The sequence below is a fragment of the Chiloscyllium plagiosum genome, unplaced genomic scaffold (assembly GCF_037043375.1).
Source record: "Chiloscyllium plagiosum isolate Xiang-an unplaced genomic scaffold, Cpla_swu_hap1 HiC_scaffold_47, whole genome shotgun sequence".
Classification (NCBI taxonomy): domain Eukaryota; kingdom Metazoa; phylum Chordata; class Chondrichthyes; order Orectolobiformes; family Hemiscylliidae; genus Chiloscyllium; species Chiloscyllium plagiosum.
This window is the reverse complement of record NW_028270185.1, coordinates 17,642,446-17,656,971: the sequence shown is the minus strand read 5'-3', so window position 1 is coordinate 17,656,971 and position 14,526 is coordinate 17,642,446. Positions and strand designations below refer to the sequence as shown.

Below are 14,526 nucleotides of genomic sequence, written 5' to 3'. Positions count from 1 at the left end.
AATATCCAAAAATATAGTAATGTTTTGCAGTGAAATTAATAAAATTTACCAGTTGTGCATACATCTGGGTTCCCTGCACGTAACAAATTTTCCAGTTGCTTTTTATCTATATTTTTAACCAATGTAATTCAAAACGTACTGTTCCTTGCAAATATCAGCCAACATCAAACTGTTGGGAGATAATATCATAGCTGTAACATTACCAGAATAGTAATACAGAAGCCTGGACTACACCTTACCTGTCTGAAACACTTACTGTGCATGTGACTCCAATCTGACTCCATGTGGTTGTCTCTTACCTACCCTGTGGACAGCCACTCAGTTTCAGAAGGCTCATAAACATGCAAGGAAAATAAGGGCAATAAATGCTGGCCTTGCTAGTAACCCTCATATCCCAAAAGATCTACTTGGATCAATCATATTTGCTGATTGAACAGTAAAACATTATGTGAAAGTCTCAACTGAATGAATTTAATTTTGATTTTACACCCAGAAGGGCAGCACAATTGCTATGTATCAACTATGACAACTGAGACACAGAATGGTATTTAACCAATGACAGGTGTTACAAATCAAAATTATTTGGTGTAAAATTTTTCATCATTCAAATTATAGCAAATAATTCTCAATATTGGTTTAAAGAAATAATGATGTTACCTCTAAAGTGAGCCAATGTGGCTCAGCCCCACTGATCAAGATCAGAAACCCAATTTCAGTTCAATCTTGATTAAACAAGAAAAGTACTTCTCTCTGGAGGAGTTTTATGTGCAAACTTCTGGGCCAGAAGCTCTCTCAAAGGGAGCAAATCAAGTCCAGTGAAGAAATCCAAGCAGACAGCAACAAAGTGAATCAAAACAAGAAACCACACACTTCTTCACAACAATTCCAGATATACTTTGGGATTAAAAGGTTTTCAAGCTACTTTCATAGACACTGGTGAACACAAATATGCAAAATCAATGAAGTGGGGTACTAGTTCGGGTAGGGTGTGCTCTGCTGAGTGGGCATGGGGCTAGGGTGTCAAGTGGGTGAACAGATGCGATGCTGGGTGGGGAAGGGGCTCCTGTGCCAGGTGGGCAAGGATTTAGGGTGCTGGATGGGAAGAGGGTGGGGTGCTAAGGCAGGTTGGTAGGTGAGTGCTTGGAGAGATCAGGGGTATCAGGTTAGGCGTGCAAGGAGTTGAATGAGGTCAGATCAAAAGGCGTAAATGGGTAGGGTCAAGTGTCATTGGGATTCAAAGAGGAGCAGTCAGTTTAATTATTACCCAGGAATTAAAACATGTTGTAATACAGTTAACATCTTCTGAGTAACTACAATATTAAACAAAGTCAAGTGGAACCCTCTCAAGTTAACAACTCTAATTCAGAGTTGGGGACTTCACTGGAGGTTTCCAGGTGCCAGGTAATGGCCTAAAGGAAGTTTTAATTTTCGATCTATTCTCAGGGAGTAAGCAGTCAACAACATCAAAACATCCACATGGTTCCGAGGCACAACTCCTATTTATGTTTCTGTAATGACCATCCGCCCATCAGAAATTTGGGGCCAATAATACCAAAATAACTATAAGCTTGACTCAGGGCCTCCAACACAGCAGGCAAGCAGACCTTTTGCAGTCAAGACCAAAGACATAGAAAATAGGAACATGTGGAGGCCATTCAGCACTTTCATCCCGCTCTGCCATTCATTATACGATCGTGGCTGAATCATCTAACTCAGTATCCTGTTCCTGCTTGTGCCTCATACCCTTTGATGCTTTTAGCCCCAACAACTATATGAGAGTTCCAGACCAGAGGCCGGCGAGGGGAAGTAGTCCCAGAGTGGAGCCTGGCGAGGGGAAGCAGAGCCAGAGTGGAGCCTGGCGAGGGGAAGCAGTCCCAGAGTGGAGCCTGGCGAGGGGAAGCAGTCCCAGAGCGGAGGCTGGCGAGGGGAAGCAGTTCCAGAGTGGAGCCTGGCGAGGGGAAGCAGAGCCAGAGTGGAGCCTGGCGAGGGGAAGCAGAGCCAGAGTGGAGCCTGGCGAGGGGAAGCAGTCCCAGAGTGGAGCCTGGCGTGGGGAAGCAGTCCCAGAGTGGAGCCTGGCGAGGGGAAGCAGTCCCAGAGTGGAGCCTGGCGAGGGGAAGCAGTCCCAGAGTGGAGCCTGGCGAGGGGAAGCAGTCCCAGAGTGGAGCCTGGCGAGGGGAAGCAGTCCCAGAGTGGAGCCTGGCGAGGGGAAGCAGTCCCAGAGTGGAGCCTGGCGAGGGGAAGCAGTCCCAGAGCGGAGGCTGGCGAGGGGAAGCAGTTCCAGAGTGGAGCCTGGCGAGGGGAAGCAGTCCCAGAGCGGAAGCTGGCGAGGGGAAGCAGTCCCAGAGCGGAGCCTGGCGAGGGGAAGCAGTCCCAGAGTGGAGCCTGGCGAGGGGAAGCAGTCCCAGAGTGGAGCCTGGCGAGGGGAAGCAGTCCCAGAGCGGAGGCTGGCGAGGGGAAGCAGTCCCAGAGCGGAGCCTGGCGAGGGGAAGCAGTCCCAGAGCGGAGCCTGGCGAGGGGAAGCAGTCCCAGAGTGGAGGCCGGGAAGGGGAAACAGTCCAGAGCAGAGGCCGGCGAGGGGAAACAGTCCCAGAGTGGAGGGCGGCGAGGGGAGGCAATCCCAGAGCAGAGCCTGGCGAGGGGAAGTAGTCCCAGAGCGAAGGCCGGTGAGGGGAGTCAATCCCAGAGCGGAGCCTGGCGAGGGGAAGTAGTTCCAGAGCGGAGCCTGGCGAGGGGAAGCAGTCCCAGAGGGGAGGCCGGCGAGGGGAGGTAATCCCAGAGCGGAGACCGGCAAGGGGAAGTAGTTCCAGAGCGGAGCCTGGCGAGGGGAAGTAGTTCCAGAGCGGAGCCTGGCGAGGGGAAGCAGTCCCAGAGCGGAGCCTGGCGAGGGGAAGCAATCCCGGAGCGGAGCCTGGCGAGGGGAAGCAGTCCCAGAGGGGAGGCCAGCGAGGGGAAACTGTCCCGGAGCGGAGCCTGGCGAGGGGAAGCAGTCCCAGAGTGGAGCCTGGCGAGGGGAAGCAGTCCCAGAGCGGAGCCTGGCGAGGGGAAGCAGTCCCAGAGCGGAGCCTGGCGAGGGGAAGCAGTCACAGAGTGGAGCCTGGCGAGGGGAAGCAGTCCCAGAGTGGAGGATGGCGAGGGGAAGCAGTCCCAGAGCGGAGCCTGGCGGGGGGAAGCAGTCCCAGAGTGGAGGATGGCGAGGGGAAGCAGTCCCAGAGCAGAGGCTGGCGTGGGGAAGCAGTTCCAGAGTGGGGGCCGGCGTGGGGAAGCAGTCCCAGAGCGGAGCCTGGCGAGGGGAAGCAGTCCCAGAGTGGAGGACGGCAGGGGGAGCAGTCCCAGAGTGGAGGATGGCGAGGGGAAGCAGTCCCAGAGCGGAGCCTGGCGAGGGGAAGCAGTCCCAGAGCGGAGGCTGGCGTGGGGAAGCAGTTCCAGAGCGGGGGCCGGCGTGGGGAAGCAGTCACAGAGTGGAGGATAGCGAGGGGAAGCAGTCCCAGAGTGGAGGATGGCGAGGGGAAGCAGTCCCAGAGTGGAGGATGGCGAGGGGAAGCAGTCCCAGAGTGGAGGATAGCGAGGGGAAGCAGTCCCAGAGTGGAGGATGGCGAGGGGAAGCAGTCCCAGAGTGGAGGATGGCGAGGGGAAGCAGTCCCATAGTGGAGCCTGGCGAGGGGAAGCAGTCCCAGAGCGGAGGATGGCGTGGGGAAGCAGTCACAGAGTGGAGGCTGGCGTGGGGAAGCAGTTCCAGAGTGGAGCCTGGCGAGGGGAAGCAGTCCCAGAGTGGAGGATGGCGAGGGGAAGCAGTCCCAGAGTGGAGGATGGCGAGGGGAAGCAGTCCCAGAGTGGAGGATGGCGAGGGGAAGCAGTCCCAGAGCGGAGGCTGGCGTGGGGAAGCAGTTCCAGAGTGGAGCCTGGCGAGGGGAAGCAGTCCCAGAGCGGAGGCTGGCGTGGGGAAGCAGTTCCAGAGTGGAGCCTGGCGTGGGGAAGCAGTCCCAGAGTGGAGGATGGCGAGGGGAAGCAGTCCCAGAGCGGAGGCTGGCGTGGGGAAGCAGTTCCAGAGTGGAGCCTGGCGTGGGGAAGCAGTCCCAGAGTGGAGCCTGGCGTGGGGAAGCAGTTCCAGAGTGGAGCCTGGTGAGGGGAAGCAGTCCCAGAGCGGAGGCTGGCGTGGGGAAGCAGTTCCAGAGTGGAGCCTGGCGTGGGGAAGCAGTCCCAGAGTGGAGCCTGGCGAGGGGAAGCAGTCCCAGAGTGGAGCCTGGCGAGGGGAAGCAGTCCCAGAGCGGAGGCTGGCGAGGGGAAGCAGTTCCAGAGTGGAGCCTGGCGAGGGGAAGCAGTCCCAGAGCGGAAGCTGGCGAGGGGAAGCAGTCCCAGAGCGGAGCCTGGCGAGGGGAAGCAGTCCCAGAGTGGAGCCTGGCGAGGGGAAGCAGTCCCAGAGTGGAGCCTGGCGAGGGGAAGCAGTCCCAGAGCGGAGGCTGGCGAGGGGAAGCAGTCCCAGAGCGGAGCCTGGCGAGGGGAAGCAGTCCCAGAGCGGAGCCTGGCGAGGGGAAGCAGTCCCAGAGTGGAGGCCGGGAAGGGGAAACAGTCCAGAGCAGAGGCCGGCGAGGGGAAACAGTCCCAGAGTGGAGGGCGGCGAGGGGAGGCAATCCCAGAGCAGAGCCTGGCGAGGGGAAGTAGTCCCAGAGCGAAGGCCGGTGAGGGGAGTCAATCCCAGAGCGGAGCCTGGCGAGGGGAAGTAGTTCCAGAGCGGAGCCTGGCGAGGGGAAGCAGTCCCAGAGGGGAGGCCGGCGAGGGGAGGTAATCCCAGAGCGGAGACCGGCAAGGGGAAGTAGTTCCAGAGCGGAGCCTGGCGAGGGGAAGTAGTTCCAGAGCGGAGCCTGGCGAGGGGAAGCAGTCCCAGAGCGGAGCCTGGCGAGGGGAAGCAATCCCGGAGCGGAGCCTGGCGAGGGGAAGCAGTCCCAGAGGGGAGGCCAGCGAGGGGAAACTGTCCCGGAGCGGAGCCTGGCGAGGGGAAGCAGTCCCAGAGTGGAGCCTGGCGAGGGGAAGCAGTCCCAGAGCGGAGCCTGGCGAGGGGAAGCAGTCCCAGAGCGGAGCCTGGCGAGGGGAAGCAGTCACAGAGTGGAGCCTGGCGAGGGGAAGCAGTCCCAGAGTGGAGGATGGCGAGGGGAAGCAGTCCCAGAGCGGAGCCTGGCGGGGGGAAGCAGTCCCAGAGTGGAGGATGGCGAGGGGAAGCAGTCCCAGAGCAGAGGCTGGCGTGGGGAAGCAGTTCCAGAGTGGGGGCCGGCGTGGGGAAGCAGTCCCAGAGCGGAGCCTGGCGAGGGGAAGCAGTCCCAGAGTGGAGGACGGCAGGGGGAGCAGTCCCAGAGTGGAGGATGGCGAGGGGAAGCAGTCCCAGAGCGGAGCCTGGCGAGGGGAAGCAGTCCCAGAGCGGAGGCTGGCGTGGGGAAGCAGTTCCAGAGCGGGGGCCGGCGTGGGGAAGCAGTCACAGAGTGGAGGCTGGCGAGGGGAAGCAGTCCCAGAGTGGAGGATAGCGAGGGGAAGCAGTCCCAGAGTGGAGGATGGCGAGGGGAAGCAGTCCCAGAGTGGAGGATGGCGAGGGGAAGCAGTCCCAGAGTGGAGGATAGCGAGGGGAAGCAGTCCCAGAGTGGAGGATGGCGAGGGGAAGCAGTCCCAGAGTGGAGGATGGCGAGGGGAAGCAGTCCCATAGTGGAGCCTGGCGAGGGGAAGCAGTCCCAGAGCGGAGGATGGCGTGGGGAAGCAGTCACAGAGTGGAGGCTGGCGTGGGGAAGCAGTTCCAGAGTGGAGCCTGGCGAGGGGAAGCAGTCCCAGAGTGGAGGATGGCGAGGGGAAGCAGTCCCAGAGTGGAGGATGGCGAGGGGAAGCAGTCCCAGAGTGGAGGATGGCGAGGGGAAGCAGTCCCAGAGCGGAGGCTGGCGTGGGGAAGCAGTTCCAGAGTGGAGCCTGGCGAGGGGAAGCAGTCCCAGAGCGGAGGCTGGCGTGGGGAAGCAGTTCCAGAGTGGAGCCTGGCGTGGGGAAGCAGTCCCAGAGTGGAGGATGGCGAGGGGAAGCAGTCCCAGAGCGGAGGCTGGCGTGGGGAAGCAGTTCCAGAGTGGAGCCTGGCGTGGGGAAGCAGTCCCAGAGTGGAGCCTGGCGTGGGGAAGCAGTTCCAGAGTGGAGCCTGGTGAGGGGAAGCAGTCCCAGAGCGGAGGCTGGCGTGGGGAAGCAGTTCCAGAGTGGAGCCTGGCGTGGGGAAGCAGTCCCAGAGTGGAGCCTGGCGTGGGGAAGCAGTCCCAGAGCGGAGGCTGGCGTGGGGAAGCAGTCCCAGAGTGGAGGATGGCGAGGGGAAGCAGTCCTAGAGTGGAGCCTGGCGTGGGGAAGCAGTCCCAGAGTGGAGCCTGGCGTGGGGAAGCAGTCCCAGAGCGGAGGCTGGCGTGGGGAAGCAGTCCCATAGTGGAGCCTGGCGTGGGGAAGCAGTTCCAGAGTGGAGCCTGGCGAGGGGAAGCAGTCCCAGAGCGGAGGCTGGCGTGGGGAAGCAGTTCCAGAGTGGAGCCTGGCGTGGGGAAGCAGTCCCAGAGCGGAGGCTGGCGTGGGGAAGCAGTCCCATAGTGGAGCCTGGCGTGGGGAAGCAGTTCCAGAGTGGAGCCTGGCGAGGGGAAGCAGTCCCAGAGCGGAGGCTGGCGTGGGGAAGCAGTTCCAGAGTGGAGCCTGGCGTGGGGAAGCAGTCCCAGAGCGGAGGCTGGCGTGGGGAAGCAGTCCCATAGTGGAGCCTGGCGTGGGGAAGCAGTTCCAGAGTGGAGCCTGGCGAGGGGAAGCAGTCCCAGAGCGGAGGCTGGCGTGGGGAAGCAGTTCCAGAGTGGAGCCTGGCGAGGGGAAGCAGTTCCAGAGTGGAGCCTGGCGTGGGGAAGCAGTCCCAGAGCGGAGGCTGGCGTGGGGAAGCAGTCCCAGAGTGGAGCCTGGCGTGGGGAAGCAGTCCCAGAGCGGAGGCTGGCGTGGGGAAGCAGTCCCAGAGCGGAGCCTGGCGTGGGGAAGCAGTCCCAGAGTGGAGCCTGGCGAGGGGAAGCAGTCCCAGAGCGGAGCCTGGCGAGGGGAAGCAGTCCCAGAGTGGAGCCTGGCGTGGGGAAGCAGTCCCAGAGCGGAGGCTGGCGTGGGGAAGCAGTCCCAGAGCGGAGGATGGCGAGGGGAAGCAGTCCTAGAGTGGAGCCTGGCGTGGGGAAGCAGTCCCAGAGTGGAGCCTGGCGTGGGGAAGCAGTTACAGAGCGGGGGCCGGCGAGGGGAGGCCGTCGAGGGGACGCAATCCCCAAGGGGAAACCGACATGGGGAAAACAGTCCAGAGAAACCCTACCTTGGAGCATTGACAATCAGTGCAGAGCAGAGACAGTTGTTGGCCTGGGTCTGGTGCAGTGTGAATGGGGGCTCCTGTGCTGAGTTACTGCAATGTAATGTTTATCCTTTTCACTAACTTCTATTATGAATCACTGTAAAATAATGCAACTACTTTGTTTTTTATTCTTCTTTTGAATCTAAGATTTGTACCTATGCACTGAGTACCTAAGATGACACCATAAGGTGAGACATTGTCAAACTTTTCACTGTACTTCTGTACTGGAGCGAACGTGACAGTAAAGGATACTCTAATTCTATATTTCTTTCTTGAACACAGTATGTATTTTGGCCTGAACTACTTTCTATGGCAGAAAATTCCAAAGGCTCATCAATCTATATGAAGAATTTTCTCCTCATCTCAGTCCTAAATGACCTACCTCATATCCTTACACTGTGACTCCTCGTTCTAGATTCCCCAGAGATTGGAAACATCCTTCTTGCACTTATCCATTCTAGAATTTTATAGGGTTCTATGACATCCCCTCTCCTTCTTGTAAACTCAAATGAATATAATCCTAAATGATTCAATCCATCTCTCTTCACCTGTCAGTCTGCTTTCCAGGTATCAGTACACGTTTAAAACATAAAATTGAGCCTCTTTTATTCTTCTGTGGATTGTGGGCTTGCTAAGTCATTGCAGAGGGTAGTTAAGAGTCAATGGTATTGATGTGGGTGTAGGCCAGATCGGGTAAGGATGGCAAATTTCTTTCCCTAAAGGACATCAGTGAACCAGACGGGTTTTTAACAACAATGATAGTTGCTATATGTTAGGCTCTTACGTATTAATTGAATTCAAAGTCCACCAGATGCCTCTGGATTACTGGCCCAGTAACATTACCACTACACCACCATGCTTTAATCCCAAACAGCTACCTGCAAGGAATACATCACTTTTTACCAGTTTTATTATTTCACTGATACATCAATGTAAATAGTACAGTACTTACAGATAACTAGACACATTTAAACTTTATTTGAAACCACAGTGAAAGAAGTGTTAACTAACAGTGCCTTGACGTATAAGCATGAATTGATGACTGTGACATATTCAGCATGCTCAATGAAAGATGTTTAGAAATGGAATACAGAAGATTCAAAGTCTTTGAAAAGAAAATCAGTTAAGAGTAATATCTTGAATTACACAGAGCATGTACCACTAAAAAGTCGTAACTTTTTTCAATTATTAAACAATAGATTCAGTAGGGCAACCTAGGCTGAATAATTTCAAACCATGTAGTAACTGCTTACCTAAAGAGGATCTTCACTGCATAAAAATACAGCTTGGTTTGATGAGTCAGCATATACTAAGCATGCAAATAAATGTTGGCATGACATTGCAGACAAGCAATACAGGTAGTTCTTCGATAATACGATGGTTGTGTTCTTGTGCAACCCCGCGTTATAGAAAAACTAGTTTAGAAACAGCACTTAAAGTGTTGGCGATGTTATCGCGTTACAACCAACTGATGTTTTGAAAGTTCGCACTTTAGAAAGAGTGTCCCCAATTCATCAATCACATTACAACGAATTCGCATTAACGAAACATGTTACAACAGAACAGTGAGATAGTCTCCGTAATAAAGGTCTAGAATTTGTAAAATCGTACAAGCTCATATTGGACTCATAATCAATTGAAACTAACTAGCCATTTAATAATCGCCCCCCCCTCTTTTTCAAAACTATATACTTGCAAGATTTAATCAGACGAGTAAGCTGTTGCTATGGAAGAATAAAGGTGATGGACTTCATTCAGGCATGTATGTAAATCTATTTCAACAATAATAAACATTCATTTAGACCTTTCCCAAAAGAATTACATCAGGTACAGGTGAAATACATTCTTCCATCAAGAGCTAAAAGAGAAGGGAACCAAAGTCAGACCTCCAGGGCAATACAGAATATTATGTAACAAAAGAAATTGAAGGAAATTATCTGATGATTTATCTGTATGCGATGGTCATGCTTCACTGGTGTGTTCTGCTGGAAAACAAGCCTCTCTTTTCTTGGAGTTGTCACAAAAATTAAAGATTTTATCAAAGTATGGAAAGGTTTCCCATTTTAACTTCTGTTTAGACCCGAACAAACAGAAAACATGGACCAGGTTTCTGTATTTACCAGGAATTACTATTTGTTACAAACAAGTGAATTCTAGCTACAGATTAACAATATGAATTGTCAACATGTACTCTAATCACATTAGAATACTCCCCCGAGATATACATATAGGCAAACACCAGACAAAAAATATTATGTTATGGATTGAGGGAAAAGCTGGGAATGCAGTTCAATGGCTCCTATCACACGGTTTATCAAAATGATCTTTCAGTTACCAGGACGTGCTATTCTTCAATCTCTCTTCCCCAGATTGTTTCATTTCCTTGCAGCAAGCACGGACTGATTGTAAACTATTGCTTTTAACCAACTAGTGAGCGTTTCTAGTAATACTGTTCACACTCACAAGCTGTTCAGCTACCCAGAAGCTAACCCCCATCGTTCTTGTCAGGCAGAGGACAAACCCCTCCAATGGTTGAATATCACATCACTGTAAAATCATAAAAGCATATGAAATAGGAACTTGGTTAGTATTCAGTCCATCCAGCCTGCATTCACCATTCAATAGGATCATGACTGTTCTAACATTCCTCAAGTCCACTTTCCTGCCCCTTCCCCATCACCCTTGATTCCCCGATTGATCGACAATCCAGCTCAGTCTTAAAGTCTAGCTCCACAGCTCTGAGGCAAGAAATTCCAAAAACCCACGACCCTCAGAGAAAAATTTCTTATGTCTTAAACTGAAGAACTGTTATTCTGATACTGTCTTCTGGTCCTAGACTCACCTACGAGGGGAAAACTCCTCAGAATTTATCCTGTCAAGCCCCTGAAGAATCTACATGTTTCAATTATATCACCGCATACTTTTAAACTCCAGTGAGTACAGCCCCAACCTGTTCAACCTTTGCTCATAAGACAATACTTTCATTCCAAGGACCATCCCAATGAACCTTCTCTGAACTGCCTCCAATGAAACTTATATGATTCCTTAAATAAAGGGAACCAAAACTGTTCACAGTACTCCTGAAGTGATCTCAAAACCTTGTACGGTTGCAATAAGACTTCCCCACTTATAGTCCAACTCCCTTGAAACAAGGGCCAACATTCCATCAGGCTTCCTGACGCTGCATCTGTGTGCTAGCTTTCTACCTAAGTACTGTCAAGTCCTTTTGTGTTGCGGCTTTCCGCCATTTTCCTCCATTGAAATAATATCGTTCTCTTGTTCTCACTTCCACATTATATTCCACTTGACAACTTGTGTGCCTTATAGATAGATAAGATATAGATACACACGTTTTGCCTCCCTCCTTTTTTGTGTAGAGGTGCCAGATAGACAGTTTTCCAATCCTCTGGTACATCTCCAGATCCAGGGACATTTGGAAAACTACAACCACTGTAGCCACTATCTTGTAGCTATCTCTCTTACAACTTGAGGATGCAAGCCATCAGGGCCAGAGAACTTCTCCCTCTAGCCACGTTAGTATATCCAATACTACTTCTCTGGTGATGGAGATGGTGCTTAATTCTCCCATCTACTCTTTAATATTAATGGGATGTTTGAAGTATCTTTCACTGTAAAGACTGACATAAAGCACCTACTAAACTCCTGTCATTTCCTGCTCCCCATAACCATCGTCCCAGGCTTATTTTGTAAGGGATCCACATTCACTTTGACCTTCTCTCTTCCTTTTTAACTATTTAGAAGCTCAAATAGTCTTTTTTGTATATTCCTTGCTAGTTTGCCCTCATGGTTTACTTTTTCTCTTTGTAAAATCTTTTTAACCCTCTTTTGCTGGATTCCGAATTTATCAGTGTCTTTAGGGCTTTTGCTATTTCCAATTTGATTAAACGAATCAACACTAATATTAAAGTCACCCATATTTATTGCTCTATTCTTTGTACATGTTCCTATTATTTGCTAATTTATAGCGTTTCCTCCACAGTGGCTACTGTTTGGGGGTTTGCATACTCCTCCTAATGACTTCTTTCCCTTGCTGTTTTTTAACCTCTGCCCGTACAACCTATATGTCATCCAAGCTTAGAACATCTCTCACAACTGTCCTCATTTCATTTCTTAAGTGCTACCAGGCACCTTTTCCAACCGCCTTGTCTTTCCAAAAGATCAAATATCCCTAAACGTTAGCTCTCAGTTTTGACCTCCTTGTAACTATGTTTCCGTAATGACTAGGAATCATAATCATTTACTCAATTTGCACTCACAGTTTGTCTACCTTATTCCGAATGCTCATGCATTAAGATACAAAGCCTTTAAATTTGTTCTAATATCAAATTCCCCCACAATTTTATGTTTCCTTAGTATAATAATGACATTCATAGATTCTGCCCTGTACTTGATAACAATCAGCCCCATTACAACCTGCAATCTGAATGTTTATCTTTGAGTTTCTTATTCTCCATGCAATTGAATCCAGCCCCTTATTTGGTTTGAATCCCTGTATACAACCCTAATTTGCAACCGGCCACAATTCTGGTACCAAATTGATTCAGGTGGAACCCATCCCATCAAACAGCTTCCTCCTTTCCCCCATACTATTGTCAACTATCCTATGAACTTTAACACATTTCTCCCACCAATCGCTGAACCACGCATTTATCCCTTTAATCTTGTTGACCCTGTGCCAATTAGCATGTGGCTCAGGCCTTTACTGATTGTATTTTAATTTAGCCCCTAACTGCTCATATTCCCTCTGCAGAACTCTTTCAACCAATACTGCTGGTACCTACATGGAACATGACAACTGGATCCTTCCCCTCCCACTCCAAGCTCCTCTGCAACCCAACGAAGATATCCTGAACCCAAGCATCAGCCAGACAACACAACCTTTGGGACTACCGATTCTGGTCAGAGAACAGCAGCTAGTCCCCTGACTAGATAGTAACAACATTTCTCTTTTCTCCACTCACTCGAATAGCTCCCTGTAACATGGTACTATGGCTAGTTTGCTTATTCTGCCTAAGGTCCCCTAATCTCATTACACAGGGAGCAAAAAAAATCTCAAACCTGTTAAGACAAGCTAGGGGATCTGCAATACTACCTCCTGGCTCCCACTAACTGCCTTGCTCATAATCATACCTTCCTTTCCCAGACCACTGGCCAAATTTGAAGTACTTAATCCATGAGGTCTGTCTGCCTCCTGAAACACAGCATCCAGGCTACACTCTCCCTCCCTGATGTATCAATGTTCTAAGATCAGACTATAGCTTATCAATTCTGAGCCAGAGTTCCTCAATCAACCAACACTATCAACTGCAATAGAGACCATCAGCTCCCACATCATGCGGAACAACATGTCACCTTGCCCTGCATCTCTGTTATTTATTTTGTTCTTACAATGTGTTTTTTTTTTAATCTTAGATTTCCTACTGGTTTTTTAGTTTCTTTTCAAAATCTGTAAAATATTTCTGCTACCCACCTTTAATCTGAAAGTAACTAAGATAATCAAAATAGCAGCTATTACCAACCAATGTACTTGCAGCTTTCCCTCTGGGTGTGTTTGTTTGTTTTGTGCTATGTCCCTGATCATGGGCTTTAATTTATGCTGTTAAAAGACCTTTTACAAGCAGAGCCAAAAAAGCAAGCAAACTGCATCTCTTCCCTCCGTGTTGCTGCAAAATCCCAGAAACTCAGGCTATGCCTACCTCCGGAAGTGATCTCTCCTTCCTGATTGTGAGAAATTTCCTGACCATGTGAAGTAAATACACTTAAATATAAATTACCAAACTCATTGTATTAGGTGAAGCAATCCTTTTTATAATCCTTAGTTTTAAAAACGTCCTTTTCACATTTCAGAACACAATCAAAAATATGCTTTACATTATTTGGAAAGTGGATAGTCTTTTCTACCTAACCGTGTTGTACTTCAAATATTTGTCTTATCGACTGTAAAGTTATTTGAGATTTCCTGAATTTGTGAATGGCCAGTGAAAATTCAAATTCTTCTTTTCTACCTCCTCAGCCTGTGGACTGAAGCCACTCAGAAGCCTCTAAATAAAGTAGGACACATGACTATAAATGTAAATACACAAGGGTTATATATTCTCAAAAGCCACACAATGTTGAGATTGTTTTCAAGTATTTTATTGGTTTGGAGCTGCAGAGACCTCAATATTCCAGAGACGGGTGTAAGAGCCACAGATATTTTATTTGGAAATGCAAACCAGAAAAGTGAAGTTGGATTATTTTTAAAAATAATCCACAAGTAAAAGTTGAACTGTGGGATGCTACAACATGAAAACAGACAACTTTTCTACCTCTTTATGCACAGCACAGTAACACTAACCCCAAACACACCAAATAGTTACACCAATGATCCCGGATCATATTTTTGAATAACCAATCCCAAACTTAATGAATAATTAATTTCCTGAAACTGGTTTATCATAAACAAAAATACAGAATTTATTAAATACACAATAACAGAAAAATTAAACAACACCGTAATCTAATTAACGTCTTTGCTTTAAACCTGAAAAATTGTTTTCCGCTCCATTTGCACAGAGGACAGATAAATACAAAGAAACAGTTAAGGGATAAATAAAAGAAAATAACAAAATTGGTCAGATTACTTAAATGGCTTTCATGATGCCATAGGCATAGATGTAGATTTCTTGGTTGCTTTTCTGGAACCATCAATCAAGGTTGTCTTCAGTTCACTCAGGTGGTAACACTTATCATTCAGCTTTTTCCCTCTCAGTGCTGCCAAAAGCTGGTGTGCAAGTTTAGGCAAGGAGCTTTCAAATCTTCATTCTGTATTGTCAGCAACCAAGTTCACCTTCCCAGAAAACATAGTTCTAGAAAATAAACTTCAATAATGACTATGCCTTGATAAACCAATAGCCTTTTCCGAAGGCCTCAAATGCCATTCAACAACTGCCATCTGCTTGAGCACAGAATCTCTTCCTGACTTGGAGGCAATTTCCATGCACTGACCTTGACTTCTACTATCTATTTAAACATAATGCTCTTCCCAGGGTCGCTGTGTCTGTTAGGATTCTTTCGATCGAGACTCAACTTGCAATTAGACTCCAGGCCTGGCCTCAAAAAAAAACTTTTTTGGCCTCTTCTTTACCTTTTACTACAACCTGTGT

The 14,526-nt window shown here is 49.7% G+C and overlaps 1 protein-coding gene across 15 annotated transcripts in view; it reads right to left on the bottom strand.

The window, feature by feature from the left end:
- LOC122542710 (ryanodine receptor 1-like) overlaps positions 1–14,526 on the bottom strand; it is a 404,506-nt gene that overhangs the window by 332,237 nt on the left and 57,743 nt on the right. The gene's annotated exons all lie outside the window — the stretch shown is intronic.